The following is a 22,753-nucleotide window of genomic DNA, read 5'->3' on the forward strand; positions in this document are numbered from 1 at the left end:
GACAGTATATATGCCTGGGACAGCTCGGCCACCGTAACCGGCACCACACCCTACATACCGATCTAAATTCTCCTTACGTAACAGACGTCATCCGAGAAAACAACACCAAGTACTTCAACAAACTAGAAAATCACTCCAACCCACTTCTTCAACCACTACTACAACCTCACGAAAATCGAAGACTCAAAAGAATTTGGCCACCAGATTTAAGGAACTGAGGAAGACATCACTGGATGTTTATTCCGCTCACGCCATGCTGAGTGTACAGTAAATAGTTATTATATTGTACACCAATCAGAACACTCACTTATGGATTGTACAATCTGATTGTCAGTAAAGGAGAGGAAACAGGCGAGACCCCGGTATAATTCATACCAGAACGCTGTACCTGGCAGCGGCCCGGCGGTTGAGAAACACTGCTCTACGTCATATTAAACCTTTTTTTTTTTTATTTTGTTAGACACTGTAGCGGCAATGATATGTTACTTACACATAATGCAACTAGACATATTTAAGATATTTCATGCCATTTACTCAGGTGTCATGGAATTACGACGTTTACTACGGAACTGGACTCTTTCGTATGGAATAATTTTAAAGAGTGCTATATTAAACTGGAGCAGCTGATAATATTGGAATCTGAATAGATATTTATTTCAGGCTTTAACACTGAAACTTCTTATTTAGTTTTGTTCAGAAATTCATTACATAAAATACCACAGAATAAAATATATCACTGAATCCGGTAGGTTTACCTTACCTCCCTTCTGAACCTCTTAATGACAGAGCTTGAATTCAAGTTCGTCACTCGTCATACAACAACAAAAACAAATTCCATGGCCTGTAGTCCAAAAGCGAACTATACCGACCGAGCGACCGGCGAAGTTAGTGCCAAGTTTTGCGGATGGAGAGCGTCGAGTGGTCACGGCAAAGAATCCTAACGGTCGTTAATTTCCGTTTTCTATATCGAAGCCACCACTTCCTTGAAATAGCTCCTCAGTTTTCTTCACAAGGTTGAGTGAACCCCTTTCCAGACCCACTACTTCTCAGAAAATCTGGTAGCGCCGGGAATCGAACCCGGACATGTAGCTCTGTAGGCAGGATCTCTGACCACTAGACCACAGAGGCGGTCTTGGACATATCATTCGAAGTTGAAACTTCGGAAGTTGATATAATGTCGTTAGATACATACAATATACTCAGGAGATTACAGCAAGATTTGTAGGAGCAACAGAGAACATATTCTTTGGGGTCAAAAACAGGAAGGCACCTGAAGAAGGAAGCTGGCGTCACTAAACTGACATGCAGTGCTTGTGACCACTGGCAAACATGACGTGGGAACCAGCCAGAGTTTCGCAGTATATTTTGCCGTTAAGGCGGAACATTTCAAGAAGGAGCAAGTCATCGTTGCAGAGTGATTTTTCCCTAAGAGCCTCAGGTTATAGCAGAGATTTATATGTGAAACCTCGTGTATTGAATCTGGTGATAGATGTGAAATTCCAAACTCGTGTCGTATTCATGAGCCCATGCGGTTCGTCCGGGATATCCATGATTTTTGGACGGTCATGTATAATAAATTACTCATAGGCCTGTATGCAAGTATATAGCATTCCTTTCGGTTAAATCAGAGCTTTACAAGCTCTGTTAAACGGCAGTTCAAAATCGAGTGGTTAGCGCTTTCGCTTCATATCAAGAGTTTCTCTATACCGCCATCCAGACTGATACTTTGCTTTGTGCCTCCCCTACTGACGTTGCCACAAGCTGAACATAAAATTGTGTGGAATCGTAGATGGTTAATGAATTGAAAAGGATGTGGAAGGAGGTTGTCGTGGGCTATTTTAAAGCACTGTCCGGCATTTGGCTGAAGTCAGTGGGAAATATCACGAAAAACTTCAAATATAATAGTTAATTCCCCGTTAAGGTTCGAAGTGGGCACCTCCTGAATATAAATCAGAAGCGTTACTGTCAAAATCAACTTTCCAGGTGTCGAGACTGAAGTTATATTCATTCCTGACAGATAAATTGGAGGATATGACTTTAAAATAGACCACGATACATCTCCAGCCACAAACTAGCCTATTTTTAGACGCTACAGAGCATATGCAGTTCAAACAACGTCTTTAACCACTGCACGTATGATGAATTGTATAAAAAAATTAAATTAAGATGCTTTGTTCCAATCGAGGTAATATACAGGCATATTCCTGGAGAGACTGAGCAAAACAAATGATAATGAAATGAGGTTCGAAACTAGCACCTCCCGAATGCAAGTCTAGACCATTACTGCTCTGCTTATAATCCATGTTCAGTTGTACCACGTGCTTGTCGCAAGCAGACAGGAAATGGCAGGTCACACACCGGAAAATAAGGTTACTATTTCTTCATTCATGATGTCATTGTGCAACATATAACCATAGGATGAGCAGGTAGGCCGATCGTAATGTGTTCGCGGTCTAAAGCATGAACTGTCTTTGCCCACTCGAACACTGGGATCGTGGGTCCGAATCCTACTCAAGGCATGGATGTTTGTCTACGTTTACTCCGCATTTGTGTTGTCCTGTGTAGATAGCGACCTTGAGACGGGCTGTATTGCCTGTAGTGCCGAGTTCTGAATGTATATGGCGCGATAAACCCAATCATCCAATTAAAAAACCCGCCTTTAATCACCCCTACACGTGACAGTACGTTAGTGTTCTTGGTAAAGATTAACGCTAAGCTAAATTTAATTGTAATGTTCTGAAGACGTTTGAACCGTCACTGATGTAACATTATGAAGTGGCAAGTTGCGCAGGTGCATTCCAATTGGAGATTTTTCTGTTGGCCACTGTATGCAGAGGTGCTGTGCAATCAGCACAGGTATCGTAATTGGCATCGGGACATCTGTTCTACGGGAGGTGAAAGCGATTCAAGAATGAATCTGATGTCATGAATACCTGGAGCTTTATTCCACGCTTACAATACGCTACAGCGCTATAATGATTACTGAGATATTTCCTACTATTAATATTTATGTAGCAACATATTTCTCTTCATGTAATGATGTTCATTCTTCATAGCATACATTTTATTTCGCCTTTAATTGTTCTGTGAGCCGGTATAGCGCGGTCAATATAGCGACTGGCTATGGGGTGGGCGACAGAGGGGTCGGAGTTCGAGTCCCTGTATGGTCAAAAATTGTCTCTTCACTACGTCCTTCACACAGGCTCCGGGGTCCACCCAGTCTCCTATCAAATTGGTAATGGGGGTTTTTTCTCCGGGTGTAAAGTGGCTGGGGTGTGAAGCTGACCATTCACCTCCAACTAGTGCAAAATTCAAGAAAAGGTGGATCTATAGATCCACTCCACCATATGACTTCTTTGCGTAATGCTTAATTAGTTAAGTACGGGAACAACTTTACCTTACCTTAATTGTTCTATGCATTTCCTTTTCTACATATTTTCATCTTCTGAGTTTCTTTTGTCGTGTCATATTTAACGATTTTTTACGACATTAGATGCGTATCTTCATTGAATAAAAACGTAGGTCAAAGAACATGACAACTGAGACAGAACTCACTTGGAAAATACTTAAATGAGACCCTACTCTTGTTTTTGTCCCGTATCCCGTTAGGAATACAGAAATTGAGGGGCCTGAGAGCATGATTTGGGAGAATCGATCAAAGCGTGAACACTGCAACCGATAACTCTGAGAAATTGTAAATTACACCAGTGAAAACCACATGCTTATATATCAAAGAAATCTATCGCATAACGTCTTATATGGAAAGTCTTCGTCACGGTTGCACCAAGCTCATTTTCTCTCGAGATCTGATCCTATTAACTTTTTGTCGAGTCCACACGGGCAACTCTCTATTAAATATCTAAAATTGTAAATGATATTATAGTAACCTCCTCACAAAAACCAAAGCAATAGCAAAATGAAGATGAAATTTATATAGTTATGAATTGGACTGCTCGTGCTCATTCACTGTTTTATTTTAGGCGTACTTCACAGCCTAAAATTGTCATTATAAGAAAGGCTAATAATCATGGTTTAAAAAATAGGGCCATTATTTCGCCTGAGGCAAGCTGATTTTACGAGTTGGCGAGCAGAAATTCACGATAGTCATTTATATTAGAGGACTTTGTTTTAGTTTTATCTTACTTCATCAATAAAGGCAAAACGTATAGTCCTGTGTCTAAAAAGAATACATAAAAGAGAACATTACAGAGATTCCTCTGTAATAGATGAACACTAAGACAAATACAAATCCACAAAATACATACGAGTATTTCGTACGTAAAGTGCACGCTATTGGAACTCCCATTTTCATTCTGGTCTGTATACGAATATATGAACATGCCTCTACCATGAAGATATTTTCATCTCACTCCTACCTCAGTGTGTGTGTGTGTGTGTGTGTGTGTGTGTCTTAAAAAAGTTAATTAGTTTCCTCCTCTTACACATTACAAATATAGACAGTCTGATTATAAGTTTTTGGTAATGCTTCTTGTCGTTGTTCTGACGCTACTCCATAATCAAAACATTTTTCAGCTTCTTGTGGCGACAGTCAGGTTTTCCAAAGCACAGAGCAGCGAGGTGACGGTCAACCTGACAACTTAATTAAGCCTGTGGACCACGTAAGACCATGATTCAGCAGACAGACCGACGTTTCGTTCTGCAGCGAAACATGCGTCCCAAATTCACGTTAATAGTCTCGCCCACTGCTCCTTTTATTGCGTCTTTCCACAAACTCGGAAAGCAAAACGAGCAGGGGACAAGACTCAAGCTGAAGAGGACATATCTGGCGTCCCTATTTACTGCCGTTCAATCTATTAATCTAAACCAGGGGTGAACAACCGTATTAATCCAGGAGTCCGGATTCCAATTGACCAAGGACCAAGAAAACTTTATATAGTTAAAATATGTATATACAAATATACTCTTATGGAATTGTTATAACAGGCTATACAAACACTTATAAGCATTATATAAGTGTTTATTATTAGTATCAGAAATAAGCAATATTATTATTTTAAAGAATTTGAGAAACTCGAAGTCGAAATGTATGTACTTTAACTAGGAAATCGCTTGAAACTGGTTTACGTTTAATGAAACTTAGTTTACGTAAGGATGAGCCGGGATAGCGTAGTCGGTCTAGTGACTGGCTACGGGCTGCGCGATCGAGTGGTCGGAGTTCGAGTCCTAGTAGGGTCAAGAATGTTATCTTCTCCAAATCGTCCAGACCGGCTCCGGGGTCAACACAAACTCCTATCCAATAGCTACAGGAGCACTTTCTCTGGGGATAAAGCGGCGGGAGCGTGAAGCTGATCACTCACCTCAAACTAGTGCCGAGATCAAGAAAAGTTGCATCTTACATCGACTCCTCCATATACCTTCATGGCGTAGTGCTTAATTACTTTACATCTAGTTTAAGTACCGTATTTACGCATGTATAGGCCGCACATTTTTTGCCAAAAATTCAAGAGGAAAACTGGGGTGCGGCTTATATTCGAAATATTCGAAATCACACTTCATTAAAAAAAATATATTCATAATTAGTAATACAGGGTGTAATACTCCTGAAATAATATTCCAAGAAAATTGTTTTTTTTTCTATAATTTCTGTCTGAAAATTGTGCTGCGGCCTATACACGCACGCGGCCTATACATGCGTAAATACGGTATAGTTCTATGGAATGCTCACCCCTTTAGTTTTCTTGAGAAGAGAACTGATTTAATATTGCTAAAATTGTTTGCTTACAGATGTATCACAGCCCTTACTCTCCGAAATTTAAGCCATTACTTTTAATGACACTTTTCTTTTTTCGCACAAATATGGAGGAAAAGACATGACATATTTCATTTTATTTCATAATTTATCTACTTTTTAATAACTTATTTATTTATTTAAATGTCCACAAGTTTGTTTGCTTATTCAGTCACACGGTTATATGTTTACATATTAATCTATAACCAACTTAATTTATGGAATAACTGAAAGCTGTTTACCTTTTTATGTTTGCTTATTGCAACATCATAACTCGAAGCGTCTGAGAGAAAGTGCAAATATTGTATTTGATCGAAGATTACTGACTTATGAAATGCGACACCGTGGTATGTGGCAGATATTTACCGATGTGTCGGAGGAACATTATACCTCCATCTTCAGGGTAGAATATTAAGCCGAACGTGGAAAAACTGGTAACATGTAAGGAGAGTGAGTACCGGGGGCCTGAGTGAATCTGCAGGGAAAAGGGGGCGGATGAATACACATGTTCATGTCACAAGGCGGGGGAGGCGAAGGCAAATAATAATTTATTATTATGGTCGCTTTCTGTTAATTAGGAAAGGTAAAAGGTAAGAGTAAAACTATTCCTGTAAAAGGTCGTGAACACCCATAGGCTTGTGAGACGTCGAGGCTCCCACATTTTCTCTAGACATCGACTCATAGATAGCGGTAAGGTTGTTAGCCTTATTCGCGAGCAGCACTTTAAGCCTCCCCCACGCCCCAAAAGAAGATTCCTGTTACTCGTACACTTCCAAAGAGTTCATCTATACTTAATTATTTAATTATGAGAAGATTATGTGCACAATGTCGCTTTCTCTGCCTAAAAAGGAAAATTATGATTTATACCATAATCACGATGGCATGGTACGGATTGGATTCATCGGGCTGAGGATAGGTAAAAGCGGCAGGTTTTGTAAACACAGTAGTAAATGGGTTCCATAAAATCTCATGAAATTCTTTAGGAGCTGAGACACTCTGGGTTTGTCGAGAAAGACCCGGCTACATGAATTTAGTTGTCATTTCAGAAAGGGGATTTCAGACCATAGTCGCAGTTTATTAAAGACCCTATGTTAAAGGCAAAATAAGGTAAGGTAAAGCTATCCCTGTAACAGGCCGTGGAGGTCCATAGGGCTGTGAGTAGCCTCTAGGCTCCCACATCTTCTAGACAATCGGCTCACAGATGGCGGTAAGGTTGTCAGCCTTTCGCGTCGGCCGGCCTTTATCCTCCAGTAAGAATCCAAATACTCATTTCTGTTAGAGGCTGAGTCGACCCCAGGGCTATAATGCTACTGGAAATATTAGGTCAATTGAAAAAATTCACCTCATCGGGAATTTAACCAACGACCTTCCGGCTCAACCAACTACGCTACCGCGTGCCCCGACCCTCTGTTAAAATATAGTGAAATTCAGTCTAGTTGCTTCTTCATTCAAGTGAAAAAATTGGAATCTCCACGTGAAGCTTAAATGTTCTCCAAAGCAGAAAGTAAACACTGTAAGTTGAGCATATTACTTCACGATCGGGAATCCCACTCCTCATTCTTCAGACCCAGTTAATCACGTAACAGCTGCTATTGGTTAAACCTATCACCATTGTTTCAGAACAAACCTCTGGCTCCCACATGAACTTCAGACTAGAGCTTGTACTATAAAGTGGGACATTAAGGATAAATGTAGTTCAATATTAATTACAGCAAATTTGGCTTCATAAAAACGGGGCGAAATGCAAACAAATGTTAAGTACATGTGCTCAGATGACAACAGTGACGGAACTTTCATTACACTCTCTTGTATTGTACATCTTCACGTAATAATACAAGTAGTTACAACAAAATAAACGCATTCATTTTAAAGGTAACACATTCTAGTCACAATATTTTGCCTGATGCTTCGTTATTAACTAAAAAACGCAATTTTTAATCAATTGAGAATTATTAATAGAATACAGTCATCTTCAAATAAACGCCTTTTTAAATATAAAATAATTTTGTAATTCCCTAAGAGCAGTCCGATAACTTAACAATTTCCTCTCCGTTTTCTGCCTTCTCCAATGGTCCCCAAATTATTCTTCATGCGCTGTTCTCAACGAACGAACTTACTTCTCTGCTATTTTTGTCGAGAATATTATTTATATAACTTTAGAGGTTTACACGGCTGTTTATTCACATTATGAGAGCTGAATATAAATATTCTGAAAGAATATACGACTCTGAAGATGGAAATTCCTCAAAACACTGTATCCACCTATAATGAAAGAAGATATCGTAAAACGAAAGACCACAGTGCGATGTAATTTCTTTCTTCTATAATTCTGAAGACATTACAACAAACAACAAATTCATTTGACCAGAAAATTTTAAATATTTAAGGAGAAAATTTATTTTAAATTTATGGTTTCTTCCTCTCGTATTTATGAGAAAATTAACATTGATATTATCTCTATATTAAGGGGGCAGGATACATTTTCCAATTAAAGCTAATTTTCTCTTAATTCAGGTTCAATTTTAAAGAGGTTTCACTGAATTTCATTTCAGATTACTGCACAACTGTACCGAGCCGACCCGAACATATCGCGGGGACTGCGAGGCGATTGCAGTGCAGGCACGATGACCGCGCACATTCCTGCACGGTGTTCGGAAGAGGAGATCCACACTGGCCGGCCCCTCATCTCAAGTGACGCAAACACCAAATTATTTCTTTTTTAATACTGGAGAACATATCAGGATCTGACAAGATACTAATCCGGGGAAAAATCATATAAACAATAACAACAAAAAATGATGACTTCGATTACTATAAAAAGTGGCAAATTGTTAGGCCTATACATAGAAACACACATGTACACGTGTTCAGATTAACGGAGGACAATCAGACTTCAAGATGTAATGGTCAGAATTCGTGTTTCCCATTCTATAAATTACAGTTTACATCTGGTTCCTATTATCAGCTAAATTGATTGATGTCTCTTCAGTCTCTCCCTCTACGTGCATATCCTTGCTTGTCACTCCCTCCCATGCACACAATATTAGTAGTTTTCATGGGATGGACGGCCGAGTTTCGAATCCCGGCGGGGGAAAGATTTCTTTCTTCTCCACAATGTCCAGACCGGCTCTGGGGCCGACCAGGCCTCATGTTCAATGGATACCGGGGCCGATTTCCCCAGGTGTAAAGCTACCGGGGCGTGAAGCTCATCACTCTCCCCTATCTAGTGGCGACGTCTAGAATGTTGGGGTTGCACCTCCACAACCTGGCACGTCTTCATGACGTATTACTTAATTAATCAAACACAGAGACATTTTCACTTCTCTGCCATTACAGTTGGGGCACGCGGTAGCGTAGTTGGTTGAGACACTATGTTTCAAGAAGGAAGGTCGCGGGTTCAGGTCCCGATGAAGTGCATATTTTTCAATTGACCTATTCCTTCCAGCCGCACTATGACCCTGGGATCGACTCAGCTTCTAACAGAAATGAGTACCAGGAACCTTCCTGGGGGGTAAAGGGCGGCCGACGCGTAAGACTGACAACCTTACCGCCATCTGTGAGCCGATTGTCTAGATAATGTGGGAGCCTCAACGTCTCACAACCCTAGGGGCCTCCAAGGCCATTTACAGGGATTCCTTTACATTTTTACCATTAAATTTAGTGTGTTGCTTCGTTTTGCCTCCCTCTGCAGCTCTCCCTCCTGTCGGCCATCTCATCCAACGCCTCCACCAGCCCCGCTTTTAGACGGCAATTTTGCCGAACCAAGACTGTCCGTTTAAACGATGTTCTTGGGACATTATCTGAACACGATCTCCACATTAGGAAGTGTCTGAACTTGAGAGTGCCTTCCAGTGTGTATCCATCTTACTGTTTGCTTTGTTGTGTCACGTTCATCTTGGCACGGAAATTGGGTATTGACCGCACCATCACTTGTAGAGTGTCACAAGTGGGCGGGGAGGAGGTGCTGACCAAATGATGGATGGCCGCCGCTGTTACGAGGACGTGCTTCCACCACAGGCAGAGCGTTCAAGGAAGCGAAAGTGACATAACCTCATTCAGATCAAGAATTGCATAATGAGGAACTGTACAATTCACATTCGTCATAACCATGTACCCAAGTTCCAGGAGAGCCGGATGGGAAGGACATGTAGTACACACGGAAAAGATGAAAAATACAAAGAACATTTTATCTGAGATACATGAAGGGAAGGCGCTACTTGAGAGAAATATACGTAGACTTAAGTATAATAGGCTATTAAAATGACTGTTAAAGGAATAACTGTATAAAGAGGAGCTTCATACCTTTTATTTTTCCACACCTATCACTCCCACTTTGGAACACAGAGCTGATGTTTCAGTTTCGTGATCGTTTTTACAGACGGTAGGACTCCTTAGACGGGTGATCAGCTCATCGCAAGGCCTCTACCTAAACACAGGACAACACAAACACAGAATAAACGCATACACACACCAAATATCCATGCCTTGTGTGGGCATGGCCTCGCTCTGCCTCCGAGCAAGCGAAGACAGTACATGCCTTAGACCGCTCAGCTACCGTGACCGGCAGTGTATAAGAATAATATATAAGAATTCAGTTCATACCTCGCAGGAAACAGATTCGAACCCACGATCCCGGCTTCCCAGAGAGCGAAGACAGTACATTCCTTGGACCGCTCGGCTACCGTAACCAGCAGTGTATAAGAATAATATATAAGAATTCAGTTCGTACCTCACAGGAAACAGATCCGAACCCACGATCCCGGCTTCCGAGCGAGCGAAGACAGTGCATGCCTTAGACCGCTCGGCTACCGTGATCGGCTTCATAACTTTACTCTTGCCAAATATACTTAGAACGATCAAATCAAGGAATGTAAAATAGGCAGGGCATGGGTAGTAAAAAGAGTAAGGTTGGTCTTGAGCTTAAGTAATTAAGCCTTATTCCATGAAGACGTATGGGGGAGTGGTTGTATAGATCCACGTACTCTTGACCTCGGCACTAGTTGGAGGTGAGAGTTGAGCTTCAAGTCTCGGCCTCTTTACCTCCGGGGAAAAAATCCCCAGGCTGTGTGGGCCCCAGAACCGGACTGGACGACGTGGAGATGGGGAAAAAGTGACCCTACTGAGACTAGGATAATATTAAAGTGGATTAATTTGATTTATTTCATTCTGGCCCGTCACACTATTAAGTTTACAATTAAGTGTATTTCAGTTCAATGTGACATATAATGCCTTCACCACTTCAGGATATAGCAGTATAATGCTTTTTGAAATTTTAATGTTAGTAATATGTTGGTAATGCAGCATTTAAATTTCCCCATAGTTACTTTCACTTCAGAAACACAAATTCCTATTCTGCATTCTCGCAGTTAAGTTCCTTATTATCCTTCCATACATGCATAAGTTTTGTATGCATTACATTTATTTTTGTCTTTAAGCAATTTTCGTTACCACAGCAACGAATTTTCGAGCGTTGACAGCTTTCATGAACATAAGTTACGTAATAAATCATGAATGAGCAAGAAGTATATTGTTACATTTCATCGCATCTATTTTGTGAGTATTAATAATATTGTGACGTGTATATTCATTGCTAAACAACCACTCGGTAAACACACCCTCACGGAAGCAAACGCGGGCGACATAATACGCCCATTGCTAGCAGCTGATCAGTGAACTTTCCTTCTTAACAATAGAAACAGTGTATTCCGCGTGGTCCGTACAGAGTGGTTATAAAGAAGTTTTCGGCGGTATAGAACATAGTCGAGTCGAGAATAAGGTCGAGTTCGAGACGCCAGCCTACCGGGATATGAACTTGAAATTGAATTTAGTTGGCAGTTCCAGAATATCGGCAAGAAGGGAGCTAGGCCATGAAAATAAGACTTAATATGTGATATGAAGTGACTGTGAGATGGTTATAAACCCGTTACCAGGATACGACTAGTAAAGACTGTGAATCCTAGTGCGTGTGCAACGATGAACTGTGCAGATCAGCGAGAGCGCTGTACTACTTGTAGTCTCGAGGTGCGAATGTGAAAGGTCCAATAAATCCAATCCAAACCTCGTCTATAGTCACAAATACACGTGACAACATTTTGATGTGAATATATGAAGTGAAGTATCCGTACGCTGTATAAAGGGGACGGTTTAGTATTGTATGTGCTATTCGTGGGAGGTTGCGTTAGACGTCGGTTATCAGTTAGTAACATACAGACCTAGAAAGGAAAAAGAAAGAGCAAGGGGAGTTAATAGTACAAAACTGTGTATAATAAATGATAAGCCTTTCCATTGATTTATCAACGGACGCTATGCTGGGGCTTTTATTACTATTGATTCTCCTTAAAGCGGGCAACATGTTGTTGAGGGCTTAAAGATGGAGTATGTTTTTGTGTTTCATTGAAATATTTAGAGAACGTCCCACGTATTTTGTTGAAATGAATAGCAAGAATGCTCTTCTTTTGCACCAGAAGATTTAACTCAACAATATCAAGTCTGCAAGAGAAATATCCCTTTAACGAAAATCTTCTGACTTTTGAGCAGGGAATTAGAGTTCGGAAACTCTTAAATTCCAATATGTGGGCTTTTTAAATATTTTGTAATTGTTTCTCCAATCTGATAAACATTTTGACGTGATTTTTAAGCGCTGTGTTTCCAGCATAAATATTCTTACTTTTCAAGATATATGTACAGAAAACAAAAGATGCACATACCCGCAGATATTTTACGCATAAACTTTCATCTGCTACAAATATCCATGGAGCATATTTCTATGGCTAAAAATTAAACGTATAAATGCCCGTTCTCACGACTTCTTCCTGTCGACTCTCACTACTGGCGTCAAGTGAGCACCGACTCCTACACTGCCTCCCGCGTCTAGTGGCCCAGAACCCATAACTTAAAGATGGAGGCAGTATGAACCCCCCAAACGCCGTCAGCATTACCCACAGCCACAAGGCGTAAGGGCCGAAGAGCAGAATCAGTAGAACAAATTAAATCTCTTATAAATTCCTGGCATACATTTGGCTTCAGTAAAGTAAAGGCTAGTTCTTTTCTTTATTACAATTCCTGTAACACTAGAAACAAAATTCTATGGTACCCCCTTATTTGTTTTTCTCCGTACAATCTGCGACACATGTGTTAGTATGGTCGGCCCACGTTGTGGCTGCATGTCCTTGCGTAATGCAAGCATCTGTACTCCCCTTCTAGATTTTATACAAACACTCCACACTCTGTCATCATTGTGACTCCAGGGGCTACAGCGAGCGAAATGAAGTTATGAATTTTTAAGTTGTACCTCCCCCGCCTGTTCAACAATGAAGAGTTGCTGGGAAGCTGGAGAACAGAATTTCCTTTTTGCGAGAGAGTGAGAGAGAGAGGCGAAGGTGAAGAGTAGGAGGAGGAAACGGAAAACAAACTTTACACATTCGCCATCTTCCTCACTCTCTCTTCGTTTGAAGCAAGTTTGTCGTTAGAATGGGTGCACAACTGAGGCTGTGTTTGCTTTCTGGTATGTATATGGGGACCCATGTGACCCTTGGAGTGTTTAAAATTAATAGAAGAGTGAGATGGATAACCGAAGCACGTCATAGAAGGGAACAACGATATTTCTGTCTGGTGTTGCAGAATTGGAAGAACCTTCCTCTGCGTGATATTTAGCACCGAAATTTGTAGTAGTGATATATGAGTTATCGATTAGTATACACAAGGGGCTTGAGATCTTTTGAGGAAAGATTTTCGGAGGAACGTATTCCCTCCATCTTCAGGGTAGAAGAAAAAAAAAAGGAAATCCGCGAGGGAGAACCAGCACCCACTCACGCTGGTTCCTCCCTCGCGGATTTCCTTTTTTTTCTTCTACCCTGAAGATGGAGGGAATACGTTCCTCCGAAAATCTTTTAGCACAATATCTACACGACGCCACATCCCAGAAGACTGCTTTCTCCAAACTGTATGCGTTCCTCCGAAACGTCGATTAGCACAATATCACCACGGCACCACATCCCGGAAAACTGCTTTCTTCATAGTCACCGCCGTGAAAACCTCATATCTTGCATTATACAATTTCTTTAACTCGATAGGACAGAGTCTTTTTGGAAAAACTAAGAGTTGCTCAGCTAGTCGAGGAACTCCGAGCATTTTACGTAATAGAATGCTCATTAACCTGTTCAGAAGAGTCCGCCAGAGATCCCTGTCCTGAAGCAGATAAGTCCAGTCTCTATCCTCCAATCCCATTCCAATAAGAATGATTTTAATGTTATTTTCCCACGTGCAACTAGGTCTTTTAAGGTATTTTATATCATAGGTTAAAAATGTACCACTAAAACAACACCCATCAACTGTCAGCCAAAAATAACAGAATGGCGGCTGCATTAAATATATCAATATATAATTCATATAAGTACACACTGTTTTACATTGTCTTACTCGTACAGTGTAAAACAGTTTTTAAAATTCTTAATAATTCACAGCACAGATTCACTGTTTTGTATTAACAATATTAGATAACTGTTTCTTATTGCATTCTATTGGAACACATCCGTTTAAATATTTCATATATAGTATTAGCATGTACCTGCTTTGGAAATGACACAATATTTCACGTTAATTCATGCTAAATGGTATATTGATAGCATGTATGCTGCAGTTCTAACTTACGCCGAATCCAAATTTGCTGCTGATAATGGAGAACAAATATATAAAATTTTAGAAAGAACACAACGACATGTTACAATTAAAATTAAATTTTAAAGTAAACGAAGACTGGAATTGACCCCATTATCTTTTTTTTTCTTATTCCCTTCCTACTTCTTTATTTGTTTGCTTCTTTGTTCGAATTTCTGTGTCATTTGTTTGTTTCGTTCCATCATTCTGTCTTCTTTGTTCTCTTCTTTCTCACTCGTTTCTTTCCCGTCCTGAGACAGATGCAACTAACAAAATGTGTCATGAATAGATTGATCAGTAAGTTCGTCGGCCTGCTAGCTTCATACACTACTTGCGTCAGTCTGCCTATTTGATGCATTGGGCATTGCATGATTACCGCATTCAGAGTTGCAAATAACTTCCCGATCGTCAGGTGCACTTCAACCAACATCTCGCATCATTTAAAATGAGCAGAATTTGGCAGGATTTGATGCCAGAAACACTGCCAAAGTGTCATCATTATTACTGAACTGTTCAGTATTAGTATGAACGACAGCAGCTTCTGCATTACGTCACAGCGTCGTGTTCAATATCACTTCCGTGTTTGTGTCAACATTCTGAAGTGCTTAATTTCTGTGATTTCGGTGTCCCGGCATGTAATAGCTGTATTTTTCTTTTCTTTTTTGCCTCCCGGAGCTACACTTGAGTGTGTGGCGTGTATTTGCTCAGTGCAGAAGCTTGTTATAACCAGTGACGAGGCAGTATAACCAATGGCCTCCCTGCCATCCTGTAGTGAGGCCCCTCCTGAACATGTCACTCATCATTTACGTTGTGTCCTCTTGTCAGCAGGCAATCACAAATAATTATATGAAAATTGTATTCTACTTTCTGTCTCGCCGTGGCCACGAGATAAATGGCATTTATACTTAGAGGCACGTACTGTGGTAGTTCCATAGTTCCACGTTGCACATACTGTATTGGTGTAGGAACTGTCAAATTCAATTTTCAGAGTGAAAAAAAAATTAATATTACATATTAGCCAGGCTGGTTGGGTCATTGGGTAGCCCAGTTTTGGTCTCATTTTTGCTAGTCGCAGCTGGTTTGCTGTTATATGACCTTTTTATCTTGGCTGTGGCTGACAGCCGCTGTATGACCTGTGCTGGTTGGCCAGGCCTGGGATGTATGTCATGACATCAGATAGTTTAACTGTCCAAGCGTGGCATGGCTGGCTTGATCCAATCTGGCGCACTTGCCAGTCAGCCAGGGTTAGTCAAGGTTAGACCAGCTAGTGTAGGACAGTTTATGTCTTGTCAGCATGCCCGGGTTTAAGCCAGTCAATATAGACGGGAACGGATAGTCCAGGCCACGCAAGCCAGACAAGACAAGGTCAGCCAGAGGAAACAGACCTCCCAGCGAGGACATACCCTGGAAACCAGGCCGGAATGAACAGTCACATGAAGTAAGATAAGGCCAAGACATTCAGTCCGCAGCAGGTCAGCCAAATAAACCTCCTAGTCCAGGCCAGATCAGACTTGTGAATCCAGACCAAAATAGGCCAATCAAATCAGGCCTCAACAGGCTTCATAAACCAGCCAGGCAAAATCAGGAGGCTAAGGATAATCCAGCATCACAAGTTAGTTGAAGGCATGAAATGTAAAGCTTGGTCAGCCGTCCTATATGAAAACACAGAAGAACGCCAAAATTATCCCTGAAAATGAGCGCAGGCCTCAATAGGCTAGGTCATAACGCGCTATTCAGTCCAGGCCAGTCTGCCAGGGCTGTGCTCGAACATTCAAAGCCCGGGTATTCCAGCCACCGTAGAACAGGAGGGACTATATCAGTCCAGGGAAGCAAATGTTGCCAATGTCAGGTGAATCCAGGGAAGGCTACACCAGCCATCTCTCTCCATGCCATTTCAGGCTAAGAACAGGCAGGAAGCCCTGGCCAAGACTGAGTCTATCCAGGGTACACTTAGTACTTATCCCGAGCCAATATTAGAGAGACAGATTCAAGTTTAAGTTTGTCTAGAGTAGCATAGCCTGATAGTCTAGACATTCAGACCGCTTAATCAAGGACCCCGTCTTTCCACTAGCCTGATAGGACCCTGCACAAATCCAGCCAAAGCATAACCTATTCTAATTTCAAATTTTATATCTTAACCAGTCCGATCTTACTCGTATCTATTTTGATATATAGTTTCAGGGTTATCTACTTATGGTCTGGTCAGCTTTTGACTGGCCTAGGCCAGTCTAGCCATTCTGAGCATCTCTTAGCATGTTTTTAGAGGAGTCCGATCCTATTGTGGCCATACACTAACATAGCCCAAGCCTATTCTAACCTCCTTAATTCGACCATAGCCTAGCAGAGCCTGTTTACATACATACAAGCATAACATAGTAGACAAGATCGAGGATATCTTTGCTTATCTTACCCGAGCCCAGCCTAAACCTAGATATCCAGCATGTCCTAGTATTCTCTGGTCTGGAAGAGACATCCAGAGAACCATTGCGTGCCTTGTTCATCAACCAGTCAGAAGCTAACTTCCCCGAGCCTTGTTAGCTATTCACACATCTCCGTTATGGTCCACCCTGTTTTAGCGAGGCAGCGTGACCACATCCTATTCCGACTTGTCTGGCCCAGGTCAGGTTATTAGCATATGTAGCCAGAACCACGCATAGACTAGGCTGGAATAGTCACCCCAAACGGAGGGCAGCGAAGACTAGGGCGAGTATGGACTAGAAATGTAACATTTCTACCTTACATATGCCGAAACTAGCCTTGTCTGGTCGACCAAGAGCATAGAGCAGAGGTTTTATGCTTAGCACAACCATTCTGACACTAGTTACCAGCATTCAGTAAGAACCATTCGGAGCCTGGTACAGCTCAAACCAGGCCAAGTTAGTCTAAACAAGCTCAGCTTTCTTAGCCTACCTGATAACGCCGAAACCCAAATTAACCACTTAGAACCTAGTCAGCTGACCCTAGCCAGGGAAGTCTAAGCCTTGCAAGGAATAGCCTCGCCAAAGTGACCTTACATTTGCAGCTCGAGGGCACACCAATCGAGCATATACTATAATCAAGAAAGAGACTGAGGTCCACCTGGGCCCGTCTGGTGCCTAGGCAACATATCCTGTCTGGCTGACGACCAGGAGGGTTGATCTGCCAACATTCTGGGTTGGGATGTTGACTAGGTATGGTTCGTTGGTGATTGATAGGATGGTAATGGCTGGTAAATAATGGGCCAGTCTGGCACTTAGATAGGTCGGATGGTGACTAGCTCCGACCTTCTTACCCTTCGCTTCGCTGAGCTGGGGCGCAGCCGAACCGGGCAGGGGCCTGATTGGGTAGAGGAATAGCCCTGCTGGACTGTACAGGCTCTCATCCCAGCCGGGTAGAAGTACATCCAGCAACTAGATACTTGCTTGTCTACACATAGGCCACCCTTGACCCTGGTCTGACTATACTGCGAACTGCCTAACACGTATTCGAGAGAGCAAGAATCAGGTTGCCTGGTCACCAGGCCATACGTTCTCCTTCTTCAGAAAACGCCGGTCTAACTAGACATCTGCCCGTCTTCATGTCTGGCAGCTATCCTGCCTGGTCTCTTTGCGTCTTGTAAGGCTGCGACTTGTCTTACATGCTATTTGTATGGCAGGATTTACTTTCGCGCCTTGTAAGACTACTCAGGCCAACTTCTAGAGTGTGCTTCAACTGAAAGGGCTGGCATCCAGGCAAGCTAGCATGTAGACATGACGGTGTCTCTGCAGGGTGTCGTGTAGTCTGTTCAGCATGTAGTCAAGATGGATAATAATTAGGCCAATTTCTAGAATCTAGTTAGGCCGGAGACAAGGCAATCCGGAATCTCATCAGGCCAGGCACTACGCCGGCTGGCTTTTAGTCAGGCCGCCGTCTAGCTATACTGGCGACCCTGCAGGCCGAAAAGAGACAGTTCTAGGACTATGCAGGCTGTCATGTGACAAACTGCTCTCTAGCCCAGCGTGACTAGACTTGTGCTGGCTAAGGTCGGGTTGTATGGCTAGATTCCTGCTGAACTGTGTGAAGTCAGTCTTTGATGGAATAAGCCACGCTAGCTAGACTAAGTTCCTGCTGATTCTATGGTGTCTGACTGCTAGTAGACTAGGCTCTGCACGGATATGCTATGTTCCAGCTGCTTAGGTTAGACAAAGATAGGCATTGGCTACGTTAATTTGTACTACTCTCCACGTGTCTGTTCTAGGACCAGGCTGGAAATGTCAGGCTCTGGCTAACCTAGAATAGATACGGCTCTGTTGTCTAAGCTGTTTTTACGCTATGAGAGATTTCGGCTGGAAATGCCAAGCTTCACTACGGTACTCCTTGGTTGGCCTATACTATGTTGGGCCGGCCAAGTTATAATAAAGATTTTGAAAGTTACGTTGAGCTTTTTTTTATTACTAGTGGGGTTGGACTAAGTCCCTTGTACTACGGCCACTTCTGGCCTATTGTACCAGCCCCAGATGATAGGTGAGTGTGTTTGTGGAGCAATTGGTGGAATGAAGATTGGCAGAGGAAACCGAAGTACTCGGAGAAAACCTGCACCAGCCCCACTTTGTCCACCACAGATCCCACTTGACAAGCACGCGGTGGGAAGCCAGCGACTAACCGCTTGAGCTATGGCACGGCCCCTACGTTGGGCTTAGTCTGACAATGCTTGGCTAGGGATATCTGGGCTACATTTCTGATAGTCCAAGTAGGACTAGCTGCCTTGTTTCCACTTTCTGGAAGGGCTGAAGAAAACCGGGATAGCGTATCGCGGGCGGAGTTCTGAAGAAAGCGGAAGTGCTAATTTCGTACACGGATGTTCGGTGGTGTCATGTTTAATTTGGTATGATTCTTGTTTCGCCATCAACAGAACTGTCTAATATTATTAGTGTATTATGTTTACCCGTTACATATTTCGATCCTTCTTGTGGGTCATCTTCAGGTGGTACTCGTTTTTAAAAATCAGTCGTCTCATTAGCCATGCCACATATTTTTATATCACATCAGTCCCTTTGTAGCCTGCGTTCCTTATTTTGAAAAAATTAAAGTAAGTTTATGAGATCACTATGCTGTCTGTGACTCTATGTAACCCTGTTATCAACTTTTGAATGATTAAACCAGTCTTTATGAAACTTGGTATGAATACCATGGCACCAGGGCCCATCTCACCAGCGTACTTCGTAAGTCTTCTCCACCAGTCTATATGCCTTTATGTGTATCACCTTATCGTTGCTAGGAAACGGCTCGTTAAAGAGTTATCGTGGCAATGAATACACACGCAACAACAGAGGAATTGTTGGACGAGCATTTATCTGTGCGGCCCGTGTCGTATCGAAGAGAAGTAGGCTATTAGTTCTTCCCAGAACTTCTTATTCATAAGTATTCGTATTATCCGACTGGCTATCTATAATATGGCGAAAATAATGGAATATACAGATACAAACTTGAGAATACAAATATGCAAACAATAAAAGTAATTTAATTACAGTACACTGTAAGTGTGAGAATGTGGGCAAAATATACGTATATACCGCAAGAGTACATGTAATGCATATTTTGTATGTACTCGCATATATATATATATATGTATTGTAACATGTATACCCATTGCTAGGCAACGGAGCTGTAAAGACTGTTTTCTGTTGGGTCCGTACCGAGGAGTTATAAAAGGAGGTAAGAGACGCGACGATGTAGGATAACCTTGTGGAGGCGGGGTCGAATACCTCCATCGTGACCCTGCGAGTAGTAAGAGGCGACGAAAAGGGAAGTCTTAAACCTGAGACAGTAAAATATGGTCGCGAGTACGAAGGGACTCGGACCCGAGAAGGACTGCACTGGCAAGGGCCAGCAGCATATACAAAAGACAGACGTGTCCTCTCGTCAGAGTGGTCGCCCCACAAATACAAGATCGTAATTGGCAAGAAAGGAATTAAACGGTGCCAAGAAAACTTCACATGTAATTTGAAGTTCCAGTGAGACTGTGATAAATCCGTTGCCAGGATAGGACTAGTGAAGACTGAGAACCCTAGTGCGTGTGTAACGGTGAACTGGAAAGTGTGCAGAATAGCGATAGCGCTGTATTGCCAGTAGTCCCGAGTTGTGGGAAGGTATAAGGTGAAATAAACCCAATCCAAAATCCCGTCTATAGTCACCCATACACCTGACAATATAGTTAGTTTGTTGTTGATTTCTTCTTTAGTTGGGTTATGATTGTTTTTGAAAATTGGGATATTAAAATAACCTGAAAGTGACATGTAGGAACGTTATGGTGCCCTATAAATGTTGTACTTGTGCCATAGCGTGTCTGATGGTGCTCATTGCCATTTTTTTTGTATTTATACGTTGACTTTTGAAAATTCTGTGTGAAGTGAGGTACACTTGCACTGCGGCTACTTCTGGACTACTGTCCCAGCCCCACTTGTCCACCAAGAATCCCACTTGACAAGACCCGGGATCGAACCCGGGTCGCCGCGGTGGGAAACCAGCGACTAACCGCTTGAGCTATGGCAGACGTAGTAGTATTGTATGTGGTACATTCCTTTGTAGGGTTCCTCTATGGAACTGTTATTATATTTGGTGTTACGTTATCTCTGATATGTGCTGTTTTGTAGTTTCTTGATTTTCTGAACTAAAACTCTTATCTAATTTACTTTTCTTGTTGTTACGTGATACAGAAATTTAGCCTCTTTTGTGCAAAATTTTCACCTGTGCCACCTCGCCTTAACAGCTGCAAATTACGAGACCGTTTCCAAGTGAAACACTCGAAATAAGACACAGACCCAGCAGAAGACCTATATTCGTTAGGCAGATGATGTACATAGAGCCATAATTTTTTCCCATATTTTCATCTGAACCCCAGCTGGGCCGGCAGAGTGGCTCGGTAAAGCAGGTTAATTATCGTTGGTATGATTGGCGGGGTTTAGAGGCGTGGGGAGGAGGGGGCGAGATGTTGACAGCCGCAGAGCGCCCGGTGATGGACGATCGAGTGATGACGTTGCCAGGTGACGACGGGACGGGACCGACCTGGGCTCCGCGACGAATCGGGAAATTGAGGCGAGGCAACAAGACCAAGACGAATACAGGCAGGGCTGCGTTGATTTCACGGTACCAGCAGCTCCAGACCGGCGCCTGCAGAAGCTTCTGCCTGCTACGCTGTAATGGTGGTAGCTCTCACCTGGAGACCAGCTACGGTTGCGCGATATGTGGTGCCTCAAAACTGACACACAGTACCACAACAAAATTCTACTGTCCCTAGTCTTCATTCCTCTGCTTAAGAAATCACCATGCTATCCCAGAGTCTCTGTCCCAACTTTAAAATTTTAATCCAGTTCGCCGATATTCACGAAACTTGGTATGAGCGTCATCTCACTGGAGGTCTCCGAAACGTCACACTTATTTCTGTCTCATAAAATTAGCAATAAAAACATGGCAAATGAGAAAATAATAATAATAATAATAATAATAATTTTATGGACTTAAAATAAGGTATTATAATAAAAAGGTAAAATTGTCCCTCTGTTTAATTAATTAAGTACTACGCCATGTCGATGTAAGGGGGAGTGGATGTATAAATCCACGTATTTTTGATCCCGGTACTAGTTCGAGCTGAGTAGTCAGCTTCACTTCCCAACCGCTTTAACCCCGAGCATTGAGGCCCTCTACTCATTGTATAGGAGAATGGGTGGGCCCCAGAACCGGTCTAGAGGACGTGGAGAGGAGAAAATCTTGTCCTACCGGGACTCGAACTCCGACTTCTCCTGCCGTTCAGCCCATACCCAGTCGTTATACCTACCGCGCTATCCCGGCTATAAGGTGCGGTAATAGGTCTTCTAAAATGTGGATTCCTTATTGAGCAATTTTGTTTTGCTCGTACAATATAAAATAACAAATATTGGGGCCATGAGAAAAAAAAATAGTTTTTTATAGCGATAGGAATGAATCATTACAGAAAGTGGTGTGAAATTTGATACGGACATTTACCATAAATATGCCTCAAAATTATGTATTCAAAATATTGCTTACTATGCAATGCTTTTATACATGGTCACGGTCCGAAACTTTCAGTTTTCGGCAAATTTGCTTTTACAAAATTTATACTTTAGAAAAATAAAATAAAGCTCCAGTAACGGAGGTGCAAGGATACAAATTTAGGAAATGAGTTAAATTCGGAACTCATTGGTGAATAATTATTTAAAAGAGCAATTTTTATAGAAAAATGTACATTCATTTTCAAAATTATTTTTGTAGGTTACATTTTACGTTTTAACTATTTAGGATGAGACTTTTTCTTATGAAAGTGACTACGACATAAATAATAAAAGGACATGTTGGACGATAAGCTAAACATTA

At 42.0% G+C, this 22,753-nt stretch overlaps 1 long non-coding RNA gene across 2 annotated transcripts in view; it reads left to right on the forward strand.

Moving 5' to 3' along the window:
• Positions 1-8,708, forward strand: part of LOC111861422 — a 590,763-nt gene extending 582,055 nt beyond the window's left edge. For both annotated transcript variants that reach the window (XR_004512677.1, XR_002842242.2), the window contains exon 5: positions 8,302-8,708. This is a non-coding gene — a long non-coding RNA (uncharacterized LOC111861422). The remainder of the gene's footprint in view (positions 1-8,301) is intronic.
• The last annotated feature ends 14,045 nt before the right edge of the window (positions 8,709-22,753 follow it).

This window comes from Cryptotermes secundus, unplaced genomic scaffold (assembly GCF_002891405.2).
Source record: "Cryptotermes secundus unplaced genomic scaffold, Csec_1.0 scaffold646, whole genome shotgun sequence".
In the NCBI taxonomy this organism is placed as follows: domain Eukaryota; kingdom Metazoa; phylum Arthropoda; class Insecta; order Blattodea; family Kalotermitidae; genus Cryptotermes; species Cryptotermes secundus.